We start from the raw sequence: 16,929 nt of genomic DNA, 5'->3' as shown, positions 1-16,929 counted from the left end.
TAGCAATACCACGGAAAATAGAAGGCCATATTATACTGAAGATGGAAGTAGATCCTAAGCGTTCTTATATAACTTTGCCTACAGCTAGTTGGAACAGAATATCACTAACTGGGATGCTGCGTCTGCAGTCCACCATGGTAGCCTCTTGTGCTTTTAGCTTCCTGCATATTTGTAGACGCCAGCGTTCTCTCTCCTCTGTTTCTCTGTGAGAGACCTGCAGTCATACTCTTGCCTAATATCCTTCCTCAAAGAGCTGAGCCCCTGAGTAAACCAGTGTAGGACTTCAGGCTTCAGGAGGGAATAAAAAAAAGAATAACTACTGCCAAGATGCAGTGCATAAAAGTACCTTCTTCCTTATTTCTGTCTAGTAGGTCATTTGGTTTAAGTGCTTCTGTTAAGCCCTTCAGAAATACATAGTTTTGGGAAGACTCCAAAGCCAATTGCATTCTACTTTCATCAATATAAGGATATATAGATATTGAAAAATAGTAGCACAGTCATATTTCTTCTGGTTACATTCTTCTTGAAAATTCCTTTTGCATTTGGGTCTGTGTCCTTCCAGGATCCTTCCTCTTCAACACCTTTTCTGTGTACAGTATCATTCCATTTTCCTACCCAAAAGTCTTTGTAAATGACTATTAAGAGACACCCCCTTTTTTTATTCCACAAATAATTTCTGGTTTCCTTTATCAACTGAACACCTTCAATCACAATTGAATTGCAGAATAAAATATAACAGAAATATTTATTACAAGGTCATAATAATATAACTTCTGGATACAGGAAGAGGCCATTCTGTAAGAATAAACACTTTTCTAGACTGAATAAAAGTCTTGCTAGGCTGGTGGTACCTGTGCTGGGAATCCAGACTGACTCCAATCTCTCAAACATAGAAAAAAAAACATTCTTTTAAGCTCTGTTGTCTGGCTAATATTACTTCCAGGAAAATACAAGGCCTATCTGCACCATGCAGTTGAAAAGTGTGCTGCAAGCATTAGTATAATGTTCACATAAGCCACAAAGCCTTACACTCCAGCTGAAAGGGGCTATCCTGCAACTGTGTCAGCTCAGGTATCTGTGCACAAAAATCTTTGGCTCTTGTGGTATTACATTATTTTCCTAAGTGTAGAGATATCTGACATGATACAAAGCTAGAGTAGAACTCTCCTGAAGTCGGCCTGTTCTTTCACATATCAGGATTTATAATTGCTAGAATCTCCTTCATTAAGCCCTAGATGATCACCAGTCATGCTGATGGATGATTCCATTACACAGGCATAAAGCTGGAAAAGCTGAACTGACTGCTATTTCATAAAAGAGGAATCCTGTTTCAAAAAATTAAAGTAGGTTAAATGTAATGTATCTTAATGGGCTTCCAGGTTTTAATATCTTTCATTCTTCTTGGTATGGCATATGTTATAACATATGGATTAGCTCATCTAATTTCTGTCCAAAATCTTCTTTTGAAAAAGAATTCAGAGAGAACATTTACATCCATATTCGAACTGGAATTGCTTTAAAAAACCCTACAGTATCTGCCTGTAATAAAGGATCCAAATCCTTTCCATATCACTGTATGACATGTAGATGAGCTGTGAGTCTTGGGAAGACTTTCATATCACATGCATAGCACATGCAGTGTTATCAAATGTTGTATTCATATCATCATATTCAAAAAGGAATAGAAAAGTCACAAGGAATTCCCCTGCCAGGCCTTTTCTTCATGCTTAGGAAGGCCTCTGTTGGCTTTGTAGCGTAAGTCCTTACCAGAACATAATAATACAGAACTGCCATGAGAATATGTCCAAAATAATTGATAAATCAGCTACTTACTTTTGAGGTGGTATAACATAACACAGTTGGAAAAGACAAAACTGTTAGGTCAGTATTTTCAAAAGTGACATCTTTATTAAGATTTTCAATTTGAAGTAGCTGTCTTCAGAAGGTTTCAGCAAACAAAATGCTAAAGAGATGAATAGTAGCTATATCATCTGATAACCCAACCCATTTGTATCATCAAATGGGACACCCCAAAACTTGGAAACCCTACATCTGTGTCAACTTCCAAAGATTTCTAGTTTAGCAGTACAGTCCCAAATCCACATATATGAGAGTCTTTTGAAGACTAGATGTTATATTGAAAAGGAAAATCCTGGTTCATGCATTGTTTTGAAATTTCTTCCATGTCTCATACAGAATATACAAACAAAAAGAAAGTAAAAATATACAAATGAATCTTCCAAGAAAATGTTGCAATGAAAGAAAATGACCAAGAATTTCCTTTGTTTGGAATAGTAAATACAATGAAAATCTCTACAAACAAACTCCTTGCAGTAATGCTACGAATTAAGTTCACAATGTAGGTCATGAGATCCTGAACCACTATTTTCATTTCTGGAGGAATTACTGGAAGTAATTCCTCATAACCCTGGCTGTTGTATTTGTTGGTAGGGCAAGGTCTCTAGCTGAGTTTAGGATTAACACACATCACCACTCTATCTGCTTATTGTAGTTTTTTTAGGAACAATCAAGCTCAGTACAGAAAGCTATAATTCTTCACAGATAAATAGGAAGTCTCTATTATTTTAGATATTGGTCTTGATACTTAGAGACTGCCATCTTCAGGTCACTGATTAAAATGTAAACTAACACAAGAACATCAGCATGATCTGATGGTCATTGTGAAATGAACTGAAGGGTTTGCCCAGTTTCTAAAGGGAACACATGTCCAGCTGTCTGCCTAAGCGGGTATTTCAGCACACAGTTATGAAGGTCAAGTCCATCTGTAACCTTGCTTCATGCACATGGTATTTTTCCTAACCTTTCATATCCTTTAGTTCACTGCTTTAATCTTGGTCCTTTCTCCAAGAATACAGAATGATTAAACACCATATCCTTGAGTCTATCCTGGCAGGATCTAGCACAGCTTTTTTAAAAGCTCAGTTGGATAGTTTTCTATCAATTTTTTATCTGTGGCATATTTAGCTGATACCAATATGAATGATGTATATGAAAAGAAACTCTCAGAAGATGCCTGTTACTGCTACAGTGCCAGTGCCTATGTTATAGGCTGCAGGTTGTGTGAATGAAGGACATCTGTTAAAATTCAGAGGACATTTTCTCCTCGAAATGTTTGTAGGGAAGGACTGTCTTTATTTTTATTCTATTCTGTATTTATTGATTTAGCTGAAAAACAAAAAGAATTCTTTAAAAATTAATTAATAGAAAAAGAAACAAGCACAATTTTTAGTCTTCTATGTAAATCTGGATGTTTTCTACACAAAGGTGTATAAACAATGCTTTGGTTGTTTTCTTCTGTTGTTTAATTGAAAGTCCTTTACTTTCTCTAGCCATTTCCTCACGTCACACTGCTTGAGCACACTAATGTTCTGTTTCTTCTGTATTGTTGGTATTTTCAGTACAACATTCTGAAACAGTAGACTGTAAATCCAAGGAGTACATGGCAAACGTGAAAAGAGAGGATTAAACTGGTAAAAAGGCCAGGAACCGCTTACTTTCTTTTTTCGGTCTCTCATTTGTTTTTAAGTCAATTAGGAAACATACAAAAAGCAGCCAGAGCTGGCAAAAAATAACATGCAAGGGGACCTTTGAACATGGGGATTTTACCTTCATATTTTATCGTATAAAATGAAATGTTTGAATGTTCACTTTCTTACCTGTGCAGTCTTTACTTTAAATAAAATCACAGCTGTCAGTGTGTTCTTTCTTTTGATTTTCCATTTGGGGCACTAGTACCACAGGCATTAGGAACCCTTTCTCCTGAACAGAAGAGATGGGAATAGTAAACTGTAAAAGATATTGCTTTAAAACAGTTTCTAACATTTAGTTTCAAGTTCTTGGCCTGGTAGCCAAGTGCATGGATGCTTTCTGGATGCAGTGGAAATATCTAATTTTAACAGATGAAATAAATGGAACTAAGCACGTAATAAGGGTAGTATTCATACAAATAAGGCTGAAATGGTCCAATAAAGATTACCTAATGAGCACTGGAGTGCCTTCTCTAGTTACAAAGTAACAACAAATAGTTCCTAACATTAGGCATTAGTAACAGGCTGACAGGAAATGCCCAAACCCGAACTTTAAAACATCAGTCTCCAGTGCAGAAAATGTAATCTTTTATTTACTAGCAATGATGCTACTAGGTACTCCTTATGTGAATATCTAGAAATCACAAAGCTTATTGTTTCACTGTCTTGAAAGCCAGTGATGACAACCATGCGAGTATTTCCAGATGTTAAATCAACATACCACATTTCATAGATCTAGGGTTTTCTTTTTGAGCCCATTTATAGAACTTTGGAAAGAGCTCAAGGTATCATGTAGGTAGGGAGCAGTGTTTTATTTTTAAAACAAATTAAAGACATGACTTCGTTTTTTGCATTCACTATTAACATCTATAGTCCAAAAAGGAAAGAGCTCTAGGTACCTATAACTAAATAATTTCCTACCATTATATTAACGGATATGCACCAAAGAACATGTCCTAAACTTGGATGTAGCAAGTTGTGAGGCATCCAAACATTCAACTGGGTCTGATGTTATTTTTGTGAAGTTTATAGAATTTATAACTACTTAAGCTGTAATGTTCCATAGCAATGAACTGTGTAGTCCCTTTAGTCTTAAATCCCAAACAGTTAAAGAATGATGACTTCTCAGAAGTACCCCAGAAAAGGAATATCTCTGTGCAGTGGTAGAGAAACATGGTAAGATCGCACAGCTAATGTAAGACAAAGCAGAAGCAGTAGCTAGTGTGTTCTCTTTTGTTGCTTCCGCATTGTGGTGTTTTGCTTCATTATCAGTAGTTTCCTCCAAGATGATGTACAGTATTTCCTTCTCTTAAGAGAAATGGAAGAGTGGGTACAAATGATAAGGAGAGAGAGAAGAACTCTAGGAATCCAAACACATTCAAATAGAAGTATTGCCATTTAAGCTGAAGTTGCACTACTTCCTTTACTATAAAGTATAAATGTTATTTTCCCATCAACTTCAATTAAGTGTGCTGGGAATTTGGCATCCTAATTTCTTAAACAACTATGAAAAATCTCAACCTGAAATGAACCTAGATACAAATCTAACAGCACCCAAATACATCACACGATGGAGGATAGCCTTTAAGATCACAGCGTGAACAGCAACAAGTGAAGCAGATGGTCCATTAGTATAACCAGTCAATCATACAGGTACAAAAGTCTTGCATTTATCAAGAAAGGTTCTACTATACCACGAAGTAGTGTACAAAGAAAGGCTGTGTGCTTTCCCTTCACAAAAAGGGAAAATAGTTCTGCAATTAAATAAATGGGCTTGGGCCTGTTGCCACAGTAAATGTCTCCTAAATCCTTTCACCCCACTCCAAGGATGGGAGTGGGAGGCACAAGACATGGAGCCAGGAGTTCCATTTCTCCCAAGAGGAAAGGGGATTGCTTCAGTTGCTATGACCAAGAGTATGGATTTATGCAGCGTGTTTGGAATAGCGCTTCTGTTAAGTAATATACATTACTTAAATTATATTTTTGTCCTCTAGGATATCTGACATGGCTGTACTATTTCTAGAGTAGGAAAAACCACACTTCAAGTCATTCAAGATGAGTTTGCACAGAATTTCTCCATAGTGGGAAGGATGCTTCCCAGCTGAGGTTGCAGGCAGTTAGTTGAATTTGCAGATCCTGGCTAGTCTGTTGTTGCTTAACCCTTTTGGTAATGATGCCAGGCATTTCCGAAGGGTACACTTTATCTAGATAGGAGTCAATGAAGATTTGGTGATTTACATCAGCTGTGGATTTACACAGGCATTTAGTGGAGATATGACATGCTTGTTGTACCAGAATAAATAATCTCTGTGTGAAAATTGATCTGTTTTATTCAGATAGTCTGTGTATATCTAGAGAGAGTAACATAATGTTCCACTATTCCTCATGTTTTTAAGAAATTAACAAATTGACTTCAAGGACAAAACATCTCCCTTGTCGCTCCAAGAAAAATTGTGGGTAGTCAACTAGCATTTTCTCCCCAGAAATGTTTTTAGAATAATGGATGAGGTGATACCTAATCCATAGTGAATTCAAGGTTGCATTATAGCTGTCTTTATGTAAGTCAGCTTATTCATATCATGTTTAATATAGCCACAATTTCAATCACTGTTATTTTAACTTATTTATTTAAAAATTCAAGAATGCCATAGGTTGCCTGCCACCTGTATCACAGATGCACAGGCTATCGTGCAAGGGATCAGTCATTTAAAATCAATGCATGACAAAGTGCAGGAAAAAGAAATATTCCCACAAATGCAAACATTATAAGGCAAGCACATTATATGTTGTAAGCCACATATTCAGCTGGCTGTTTCAATTGAGACATTCACTTCTCTCTCCAGTTTATAAATAGCATGTTGAAGGGTGTGTTATATGCTCTGAACTACCCCAAGAACAAAATTTTAATATTCTACAACTCATATTCATTTACACATGGTGAGAGAATATAATGCTACTATTCAGATTTGGAAGCCTCTGAAACCCATCTTGTGCTGGCGGAAATAATTATGCTGAAAGCAAAACAACAGCAAAACTGGGTCTCAAAATCCTGGGTGACAGAAGAACTCACTGCGTTCCACTATGCACAAAAACACAAACTTTTACCTCATTTGCTTAACTTGTTCAGGAAATTCTGTAGTGTAAAAAATTAACTCATGTCTTTGTTTCTGAGACAGGTCAATTCAGTTTTAGCTTAATACTGCTAGGGAGTTACCTTTGAAGCTGGAACAGAATAGCCAGAAAAAAATAGTGAGAGAGAATAACTAGACACAATTCAATTAGTTAGTCGGGAGGTGATGTCAAAGAAGGCAAGTTCCAATTATAGCATAATTATTAACTATGGCAGGTCTTCTTAGCCTAAGATAAATGCACTCAGTCTAATACTAGAAACACTAATTTAAGCCTTTATTGAGGAGACACTATAACAAGGTGTTAGGCACAAAATGCCCAGAGGAAGTAATCAGGACTAATAGCTGCAGCCAAGGCGCTCACAGTGAAGCCTAAACTGAGGCACAGTTTTGGCCTAATTGTTTTAACGTCCTCATGAAACCATACCAGTGATGAGCCAGGATCTGACCAGTCTCTTCGGCCATGGCAATGGCCTAAAACATGGGAGGAGTGGACACAAGGTTGTGTTTGCCTACGAATTTCATTATACCAAGGTGACCTTTCCAGGCCTGTGGACATCAGTTCAGCAGTGGTGTCTGAGTCCAACCAGCAGAAAAGACTTACTCTTCAGTCCCAAATGTGTGTCCTGGCCTGTGATAAATTTCTGCTCTGGAGCAGGGACACAGATTCCTCATCTAAGGGGAAGTAATGCCTTACTCAGGTAAGGGAACACACAGATAAGGGGTCCCAAGCTTACAGGAAATTCAGGTGCAAAGGAAGGTTCACAGACAAGATATGGCATTGAGAAAACACAAATAAGGTGGGAAAGGTTTGGTAGTTGCACCTCTTCTTCTGTGTTAAGAGAGGAAAGAAGGTCCTACTCTGCACTGGTTTTTGAATGTGAGAAAGCTGATAATGAGAAGCCAAGGGAAACCCTACTGCGCTCATAGGAAAAGGAAGACTATTCCAAACAAAGGAAGCTGAGAGGACAAAGAAGTCTTAAAGACAGGGTGAATTCACTTCAAGTATAGTATGTTAATGGGCAGGTTGGCCTACACTGCATGGGTACAGATCTCAGCCTTTGACCACCAGAAGCATGACCTATCTGAAGAACAAAGCCAGGCACAATTATTTATGCATGAGGAATTTAACCTCCAAAGAACGACTGAGTACCTACATTTCCGAGTGAGTCAATGGGACTACAGATGCTCAGCACTTTTAGACTCAGGCTCTTTGTCTAATTTGATCTGACTAGCTCCAGTGGGGAAGGAATCTGATACCATTCTCAGAGGAGCTGAAATGGGCTGGTTGTTGCTAAATGTTCTCTTTCCCACTATATTATATCCATATGTTTTTGACAGAAGGCTATGTGAGGCTTCTCCACGTGGGGGGTGTGCAATGGACCTGAAATAGCTGAACCACAGTCCTGAATTATTGAAATGTGACTTAGGACATATGAAAATTTCAAATTCTCTCCTAGGAAAATTAGTAGGTACTTCAAGGTAACTAAACATCCAAAGAAACTTCAGCATCTGTTTTCATGTGTAGTCAGTCACACAATAACCAGGTAAATCACCAGATTTCACAAAAAAAAAAAAAAAAAGATCCTAAATCAAAAGTTCTTCTCTACAAGACCTTTATATAGAAATATAAGACATATATCTCAGAATATGTTTAATGAATGAATGAACTAATGAACTAATACCGCTTTATTGGTCAGGCAATCTACTTCTTTTTAGATAGTGGACTTCTTATTAAACTCAAACTATTTTCATTCTGGAACACTTATAGCTTCCTGTATGAGAAAATAATTATACATGCAGGTAAATAACACCTGTGTTAAAATAATTACTTCCAAACTAGTGATGTGTCAAATTAATATGCCACACACCACAATAGCATTCTTTGATAACAGCTTGGCTATAACAACACTGATCCTGCAAAGGAAATGGCTGGTAAGTCACCAGCAGAAGTGAGGAACTTTCTATTGAATTCAACAGCATGATCAGTTCCAAAGTCATGCTGCCTTACCAGGGTCAGAAATGGCAACGGTGTGTGTATGGGGGGGGTTGGGGGGCAGCGGGGGGAGGCTGTTTGTCCTCACCAGGTTTCCAAATGGAACATAGAGAGTTGGAAATCAAATCCTCTGAATTCAGGCACTGCAACAAACAGGTGTAAAAGTAAAGCAGTGCTAACTAAATAGGATCCACTGAGACAAACCATTAACCATCTCTTTTTTCTAATTATTCCTTGAAATTTCTCTGTTCTCTGTTTGACTTAATTAAATCTCAGTAAAACTCCATCAATGAACCACCAAATTCTGAGAATTCAACTTCTGCTGCATAGGACTCGAATCCAGAACTATACAATTTTTGAGTTTTCCAGGACGAATCATCACAAATAAGAATGGTTATTTGAGATACAGTGTTTGAGTGTTGTTTGAGAACAGGTCAACCCTGTTGCACCATTTTCTGTCATTGTTAGCATTCTGTAATGCTGTACCTAACTTAGGTTCCGAAGGAGTCATACAGGGGCTATCTCGAACTTGCTACACTACATGCCATCCAAGTGAACGTTTTAGTAATGATCAGCAAAGACAGTTGACAACATTGACCTTTAACTGGGTTATTTTAAGTGTCAATGTACCTTCTGCCATGACTTTCCTCTCCAAAAGGGATACAGCTGCATATGCTGAGAATTGCCAGGTTGCAGGCAAAATACAGAGAAGTTATTTTTAACCAATAACTTTAGTTCAATTAATGTCATTATGGGCCGGGGAATTAAGATTGCAAAACCATGATTTTGTCTTGTGTGGTCAATAAATGTATCTTCTGTTTATGGAAACATAATTTCTTATAGAAAACTTTTCTGATGAAATCTAATAGTATAGAGAGGTTCTAGATCATGTCATCTCTTTCTGTGGAGTGGTATGCTTTGAATTTGTGATGTAGTATACCAAAAATCTGTTGCTGAATTCCATTTTCTTCGGAAAAAATAACCTGACATAGAGTGAACCCTTTACTCTAAACACAGTTTCTTTTCATGAACATAATCTATCTGGAGAAGAGAGCAAGAGAATTACTTTTCAGTTCTCATTACACAGGCTCCCTATCTGTTTCAGTGACATCTCCATTTTGCTATTTGTATCTATTCTAAATAGAATTCTAAAACAAGTATCAACACACTACAAAAACTGAGAAGATAGGCAACAAAAAAAAGCAAGCCAAGCTTAATCATGGTGTAAAGGACAAATTAAGCTCAATGACATCAAACAGCAACAGGAAACATTCAAAAGCAGTAAGTGATTATTTATTAATATGTTTATTAAAGTGTTTACTAATGTGGAAGATTAGAGAGAGAATGCTTGCAGAGAACATACAGAATACGTACTTTTCACTGCTGAATAATTATGCAAAATTCTTACTGCAAAAAGCTTATATCTAATTATAGAAAACCTAAAAACTTTTGGTGTTTGTTAAACTCTTTGTCCATTACATCATAACGAAAAACTCAGCCTTCCCAAATAAAACACTTAAACACGCCCCTTTTGTTCGACATTTTGTTGCCTTGTTCTTCTCTTTATTATTAACTTTAACTCCATTGGGCATTACCATATTTAACATCAAGGACTTACAACCTGTACTCCATCACCCACAGCACTGACAGACAAAGGGGCAGTGAAAGCTGTGTGTTGCTGATACTGTGCTTCAGTAATTTTCCTCTATAGCGTTAAAGCTGTAACTAGTGATCGATGTGATCCAGCCTAACCTGTTCCTAACCTGTCGTAGCAGCTCCACTCTTTGTATGGCCTCTCTGACACTTCTTGATTTAAATACCTAATGAACAGCTCGACTGTTTTCTCTTTGTTCTTCCACAAAAGATTCAAGTGTGAATCGGGGAGGGGGGCACGATCAGTTCCTAGACATCTGATTTGGGATTTAAAAGGAGGGCATATCTGTGATATTTTGAAACACACTAGGACATAGAAAATTGCCAGGAATTCAATATTATTATTATAGAGCTTGTTACATTAAGGAATTTCTAAGGAACCTACCACTAGAGCTGTTGCTAGAACGCAGTTCCAGGAAGCAGTCACAGCTGTATCACTGAACAGATAAGCATGCAACTGTCTTTTTTTGAGTAAATAAGTATGCACATTTGAGACACAGGCCCTCTCCTGCCACTACAGATCAGGGTCCTGAACTAAGCTTTCTTTTAACTGCTCATATAATGTAAGTGGCAATATGTACAATGTCTTGACATCTGTGTGTCTGTAGTTGACCTCAACTAAAAATAATGTTTCATATGAGAAAATGAAAAGCATCACACAAGTTCTTTGGCTCAACTGAAAATGAAAATGATAACTTCTTTACTTTTACTCTGGCAGTGTATTACACTGTATTAAGAATACAGTTCTATCTATTAATTGCAAAGTGACATTCTTATTTTCTTGAGACCATTTGGCTTAGATTGTCCTTATTGAGGTTTATGGGGGTACTTCAAGAATTGAAGGAAAAATGATTTTTCAGTTTATTCATATTATCTATCAGCTTTGAATAGCACATTCAGACCACTTACTTAAACATTTTGTTTGACCACATCAAATTCACATGCTCTGATAAACTAATGTATGTACCCTACTCTTGTCTCAGCATGTCTCAAACAGTATGTGTAAAAATAAGTCAAAAGACAGAAAAATCACAGCAGGAGAAAAGAAATGGAAAGATAGAAATGACATATAAGCAATGAAAGCTGTTACTAAGAAGAAATATATTTTTGTTTGGCACAAATAAGAGGTTTCTTCTTCATTGCCAAGGTAAAGTCAGATTAGTTTTCAGAGTTATGCAAACCTCAAAGTTTAGCCTGGAGGAGATCCTGAAAGAGAATTTGAGGAAGGTTCATTCCAATTCCTGCTATTTGATCCACAAAGAAGAAATTTGGCACTAGCTCAGTATGCCCTGGGATACTATTGGCCTGTCATCCTTGAAAGAACAGAGCTTTGCTGGTAGGGGAAAAGGCAAGCAGTCTCTACATGTGAATTCCAATAAGACCCAGACATAGGTTATTAGAAAACTAGATTTCTACCAACGACAGGGCTCAGAATATGATGGGAAGTTAGCCAGCCATTTTACACTGGTTCAGCCATCATTGTTAGTATTTTTTGTATTTCAGCCCCAGTCACAGACCTGGATCCTTTGGCGCACTTGTCAAAGATAACAAAAGCATCATTTTCTGCCCAGAGAGATAGAAATGACCTTGCTTTTTATGGATCAGTTTTCAGTACTGGCATGACAAGCTTTTGATGGCAACGGGCTGCATTTTGTTTGTTTAGCATTCCAGTACTTCACTGTGTGATACCAAGCAAAACAGAAAAAATATTTTTGGCACTTGGATACTTGTATCATATTATAACTTGCCAGTAGGAAAGGCACAGAACCTGTGCCTACCGGGACATCCTGTATTAATGTTACATTAATTCAAAAAGGGTTATCAGTCACCTGTCAGATGAAATTAACCTGGAAAACTTTTTAAGCAGCTTCTGTGTTTATCACTAGCACAGTAAGCCCAGAAGTACCATTTTCTATAATCTTCTAAACTGAAATAAGTCCAATGCACTGAAATCAGGAGAACAGGCATTATACTTTCAAGATTGCATTTGTACAGTATTATTTCTGCTTAAGCAATGCAACATTTCCCCAGAGCACTGTCCTCTGCAACTCTCTTCCTGACAGAGTGGACCTTTATCATACCGCTGATCTCAATTTGAAAACAATTTCCTTGCTGTAAAGCAACACAGAAATTGTTTAAAACTCCTATCTCCTATTCATCATGCTTTCGGAATTATTTTTATCTTCTGATTTGCCTTTGTTGTGACATATAACACTGATTGTAACATTGCCTATAGTCACATAATCCCAGGAATCAGAGCCAGAAGAGATCTATTACTGGTAGGACTTCTAATTCAGCTCTGCCACCTGAAAGATTCATTTCTGGACTATACATTCAGAGGTGCTTTACTGGATACAGGTATGCAGCACTGCGTGCTTCTTATTTCTGTAATATAACAGAAGTGGGAAGTCTATCTGAGAAAGTGAACTTTGAGAGGAAAAACTCTCTGACTCCTGTAGGGCAATGAAACAATCTGACCAAATCACAATGTATGGCTCACACCCATGTCCTAGAATGGCAGATGGATATATAAGCTTTTTTCTCTTCTTTCTTACAGTAAAAGATCAAGATGTAACCATATGTGAATTTTGACTATGAAAACAATCCATGGAAGAAAACTTCAAAGGGTTAGACACTTGGTATCCATTTTTTTAAACATAATAAAAACCCAGAGGTGGTAAATGTCACTTCAGTCTCAAATGTCCTCTTTATGCTTTTGAATTGGGTATTTTTCATACCATTTCAATAAAGGTAGGAGATCTTTCTTTTGCTGAGAAAACAAATACAAAACACTAAAGCTCAGTGATGTGTGTTATGGTGCACTTTTGTGAAAAGCAAACTTGTAAAACTTGTATCCTGGTGTTACCTTGCAATTATTTCTAGATCAAACTTGTAAAGTTTAGCACTGAAAGGATAGCTTTGCTACTGCCGATCACTGAGAGCTCAAAAAAAGATATGAATGTAAAGCCTGATATTTTCTGGGTCATACTTTGTAAAAAGATCTTATAATGAAAATGTTTAAAAATCTCAAAATATGTGAGCAGAGACCCCTGTTGCCTTCCACTTCTATAGGACTGAGGAAAAACCCCTAAAGAGTAGCAGTAGGTTATTAAAAGAGCAAAGTAAATAGATCTGACTCTAAGTAGACACAGGAAACGGATCAGAGTCTTATGCTATTGAAATCTGAACAGTAAATTTTTGACAAGAGCCACATTCTGGGTCTAATCTAACAGGGATCTTTTCACTGGGTGTTTGTTCAGGCCAATAAAGATGCAGAGTAGCTTTGACTGATGCAGGGCAAGAATGTATTTTTGTATACCTATAATCTTTTATACCCTTTGGGGGGGGGGGGAACTACAGAGCATTTTTTAGGGTAGATATAACCTTATTCCACCATATCCCACTCTCTCTGCAGAGTTCTTCCCTTAAAATCACTGCCATGCTAATCACGGCTACATGGCCTCCAGTTTGCTTGGATCAGGGGGAGAGAGAGGCTACGTATGCATGTAAAATAGGATGCTAATACACACTAGATCCTGCAGGTAGAGTCCAGAAAAAGGCCTTTTACTAAACACACTATGTAGTCCAAGACCTCTAAAACTCCAAGCTGTAGCACTGCCATGATTTCGAACCAGTGCTGTGATGTTTTTTTTAGAGATGCAATGACATTAACTAGTATTGTAAGTGTCTATGGTATTTCCCTAAGAGTTGTTGTTTTAGATGTTTTAGTCAAAGCTTTTCATAGCATTGGACCTACTTTGTAGTCACAGGCTCCTTCAGTGTGATCCTGTTTATTCTAACTTATTGCACTTTGGGCTCTGCTTATGAAGATCTGAACATCCAGGAGTCCAGCAAGAACAGGCTGTTCTGTTTTCCTTCTATTCCTCCCGGAACTGCGTTTGTAACAGAGACTGCCCTGCCTTGCATCATGCTGGTTCACTAGCCAGCACTGCACTAATCAGCTGGAATGACATTATCAAATAAAGCAGATCTGTAAAAGCAGCATTATTATATTGGGGGTGGTGTGGCAGTCACGGTTTTGTGCAAGTTTTTAGATTCACACTATCACCTGTTAGAATGAAGGGGAAAATTTATTAAGAAATGTAGACAGAAGGAGAAATTAAAAGGATCTGGAAGAACTGTATATATAACTTCCGTTACTTAAAAATTGGAGATAGACTAAAGGGCAGATGCAAGAATGATGCAAGCACTGGAAGATTTGTTTTAAATGAAATAATTTTAGAAGCTAGATCTATTTAAAATTCCAAAAGTGATCTGCAATTATCTAGACCCTAATCTATAGCTAAAGAGGAAAGGGCAAAAAAAATTTGATATTAGAGGATTTTTTTAACATGTCAGAAAAAGGCATGGTAAGATTGAGAGACTGCAAGCTTAAGTCACACAAATTCAGACAGGAAGAAAGGGGACAACTTTTACTCAGTAGTAATCAATCACTACCAGAACTCCCCAGGAATGGCTTCATCATCAGTTGAAATCTTTTAAACAGAACTGGATAGCTTTCTAAAATATATGATTTTGTTTAACAATGCAGCCTGGCCTGTACTGTGTAGGAAGTCAGACTAGATGATCATAATATTCCCTTCTGGCCTTATCTATGAATAATTATAAACTTGTTATATAATGTTGTTTGTTCCTATAGAAATGGTCATCTCTTTCCCATTCAAAGTGATGGTATTCCAAGACATGAAATGAAACTATCCAAGACAAAGTACATTTGATAAAAATATGCTGTTGTCATGACATCTGGGAATCACAGCTGTATTTGGGGATGTTAGTAAGTAAATCTTGAGGCTGAGATCTTAAAACACAATAGGCGAATGTGCAGTGCTGTTTCACACAGCCAGGCGTGCCATCCTGGGGTGTTCTGGTGGGGGACAGCAATCCCTTTTGGCCCTTCCTCTATCCTGCCTTCCTCCATTAATAAGAGGGAAGTAATCTGCATACAGATTCATAGAGACTGTGTGTGAATCCATGCTCATTTTCACAAGGAAAATATGACCAATTGATAGCTGCATTTTTAACCTGCTTCACAGATGCTATTGCAACAATTTTGCAGAAGACTTATAGATGGGTTTTGCACTCCCATCGGGAGCACTACAATTAGACAATCCAATACAACAAAGGCTTGCAGATGTTTTCCACATCTTTGTGGTTATTTCTTTTGAAATTCATGTGTTGAAATGCATTTTGCCTACTGCTTAAAAAAATATTGCTTGGCAAAGCAGGTTGTTTACCTTAGCTTTAACTGCCCACCCACCTTGAAACAGGGCATATTTTACGTTATTTAGAATGGCTGCAGGTACAATGCCAGCCTTTGAATACTGCAGGTTCCCTTCAAGGTGGGAGGCTCAGAGGGGAAAGGTGAACCAGAGATGTGGTAACATTTTTCACCTCAACTTCACTTTCCAGAAGGGCAGCCCTGTAATAGTTGGCACTGACTGCTTTACCACCTGCCTTCCCCTCAATGTCCCAGAAAAAAACTGCACAAAACCTTGCTTGTCTTTAGCTAATTTCACTTGTAAAGTAGAAGCAGGTCACTTAAGCATTACACATGGCATCTCAGTAAGCACCTCATGATAATTAAAATTAAGACAAATGAAAGAAAATTTCCTAAAACACTTTTGTGGTCACAAACTGTAGAGTTGACTTGAATCTGGTAATGTTTCCTGGGCTATGAGTCTGTACTTCCCATAAGCTCTTGGAAAATCTTTGATTTAATTTAACTTTCCTTCCACAATAATTAGTGATATCCTGTTAAGCAATCAAAATAAAATAAAAATAACTGATTACAATAAGACATAGAAAAGCAGACCCCAAATATATCTAGTCTGACGGTTATTGTAGATGGAGGCTGTTCACAATTTGCTTCTGAATTCTCAACTTGAGCTATCTAACTAACTAACTCAGACTTTCAACACAGTCTGGGAGGCAACTGGAAGTCAGATGATTATATTGGACAGTATTAATCTACCTTGCTCTCTTAATTTTATTGCAGGAGCAGCATGGCTTTTTTTTTCAAGATATGATTTAGAAACCACTGGGAGTTATTTGGATACTGCCTTCCAAATTAAATGCTTTTATTTTTTAATATCATCAATCATTGGACAGGCTGGCACTTGCCAAAATCTAGCCAGTTCCTTTAAAAGTAATGCCTAAAATAGGCAGGACCTCACTAGCAACTAATTACCTTTGGAAAGTAAACATTTTACTTCATATTTCCAATGCTCTGCCTAACAACATGGTAGGTCCTCTGCTTCTCATGCATGAAGACAGATTAATGAACACATTAGTATTCATCCCATCTTTAAATAACCATCTACAAGTGAGTGGGAAGAATTGCCACATGGAGGCTCTCTTTCCTTTAACTAAGCTAGACAATTAGTTTGGACTAAAATCTTAACTTTTAAATAGTTAATGGCAGGTGAAATAAATCCCTACTAGTCTAAAAAGTTTTATCTTTTGAAGAGCCCATAAATGCCTGTAAAGAAAGGAACACTTGTAGTTGTAGCAGTGTACCAGCATGTTCCTGACCTGGAAGAGCACTTCTCTAAAATTTCCACAGGACAGTAATCTATACATTTTT

The 16,929-nt window shown here is 37.3% G+C and overlaps 2 long non-coding RNA genes across 3 annotated transcripts in view; one reads left to right on the top strand and one right to left on the bottom strand.

The window, feature by feature from the left end:
• The window catches only part of LOC112986313 (uncharacterized), a 56,447-nt gene that overhangs the window by 30,184 nt on the left and 9,334 nt on the right, over positions 1 to 16,929 (top strand). The window lies entirely within an intron of this gene.
• Positions 1,607 to 16,929, bottom strand: part of LOC112986314 (uncharacterized) — a 38,505-nt gene continuing 23,182 nt past the window's right edge. The window contains exons 5-6 of one of the 2 annotated variants that reach the window (XR_003259980.2): positions 3,678 to 3,780; positions 1,607 to 3,441 (exon numbers count right to left, since the gene is read on the bottom strand). This is a non-coding gene — a long non-coding RNA (uncharacterized LOC112986314). Of the gene's footprint in view, positions 3,781 to 16,929 lie in introns of both variants that reach the window. The other variant, XR_010389790.1, reaches the window with a different exon arrangement.

This window comes from Dromaius novaehollandiae, chromosome 6 (genome assembly GCF_036370855.1).
Source record: "Dromaius novaehollandiae isolate bDroNov1 chromosome 6, bDroNov1.hap1, whole genome shotgun sequence".
Classification (NCBI taxonomy): Eukaryota; Metazoa; Chordata; class Aves; order Casuariiformes; family Dromaiidae; genus Dromaius; species Dromaius novaehollandiae.
Note: the sequence above shows the minus strand (reverse complement) of the source record. Positions and strands in the feature narration are given on the sequence as shown.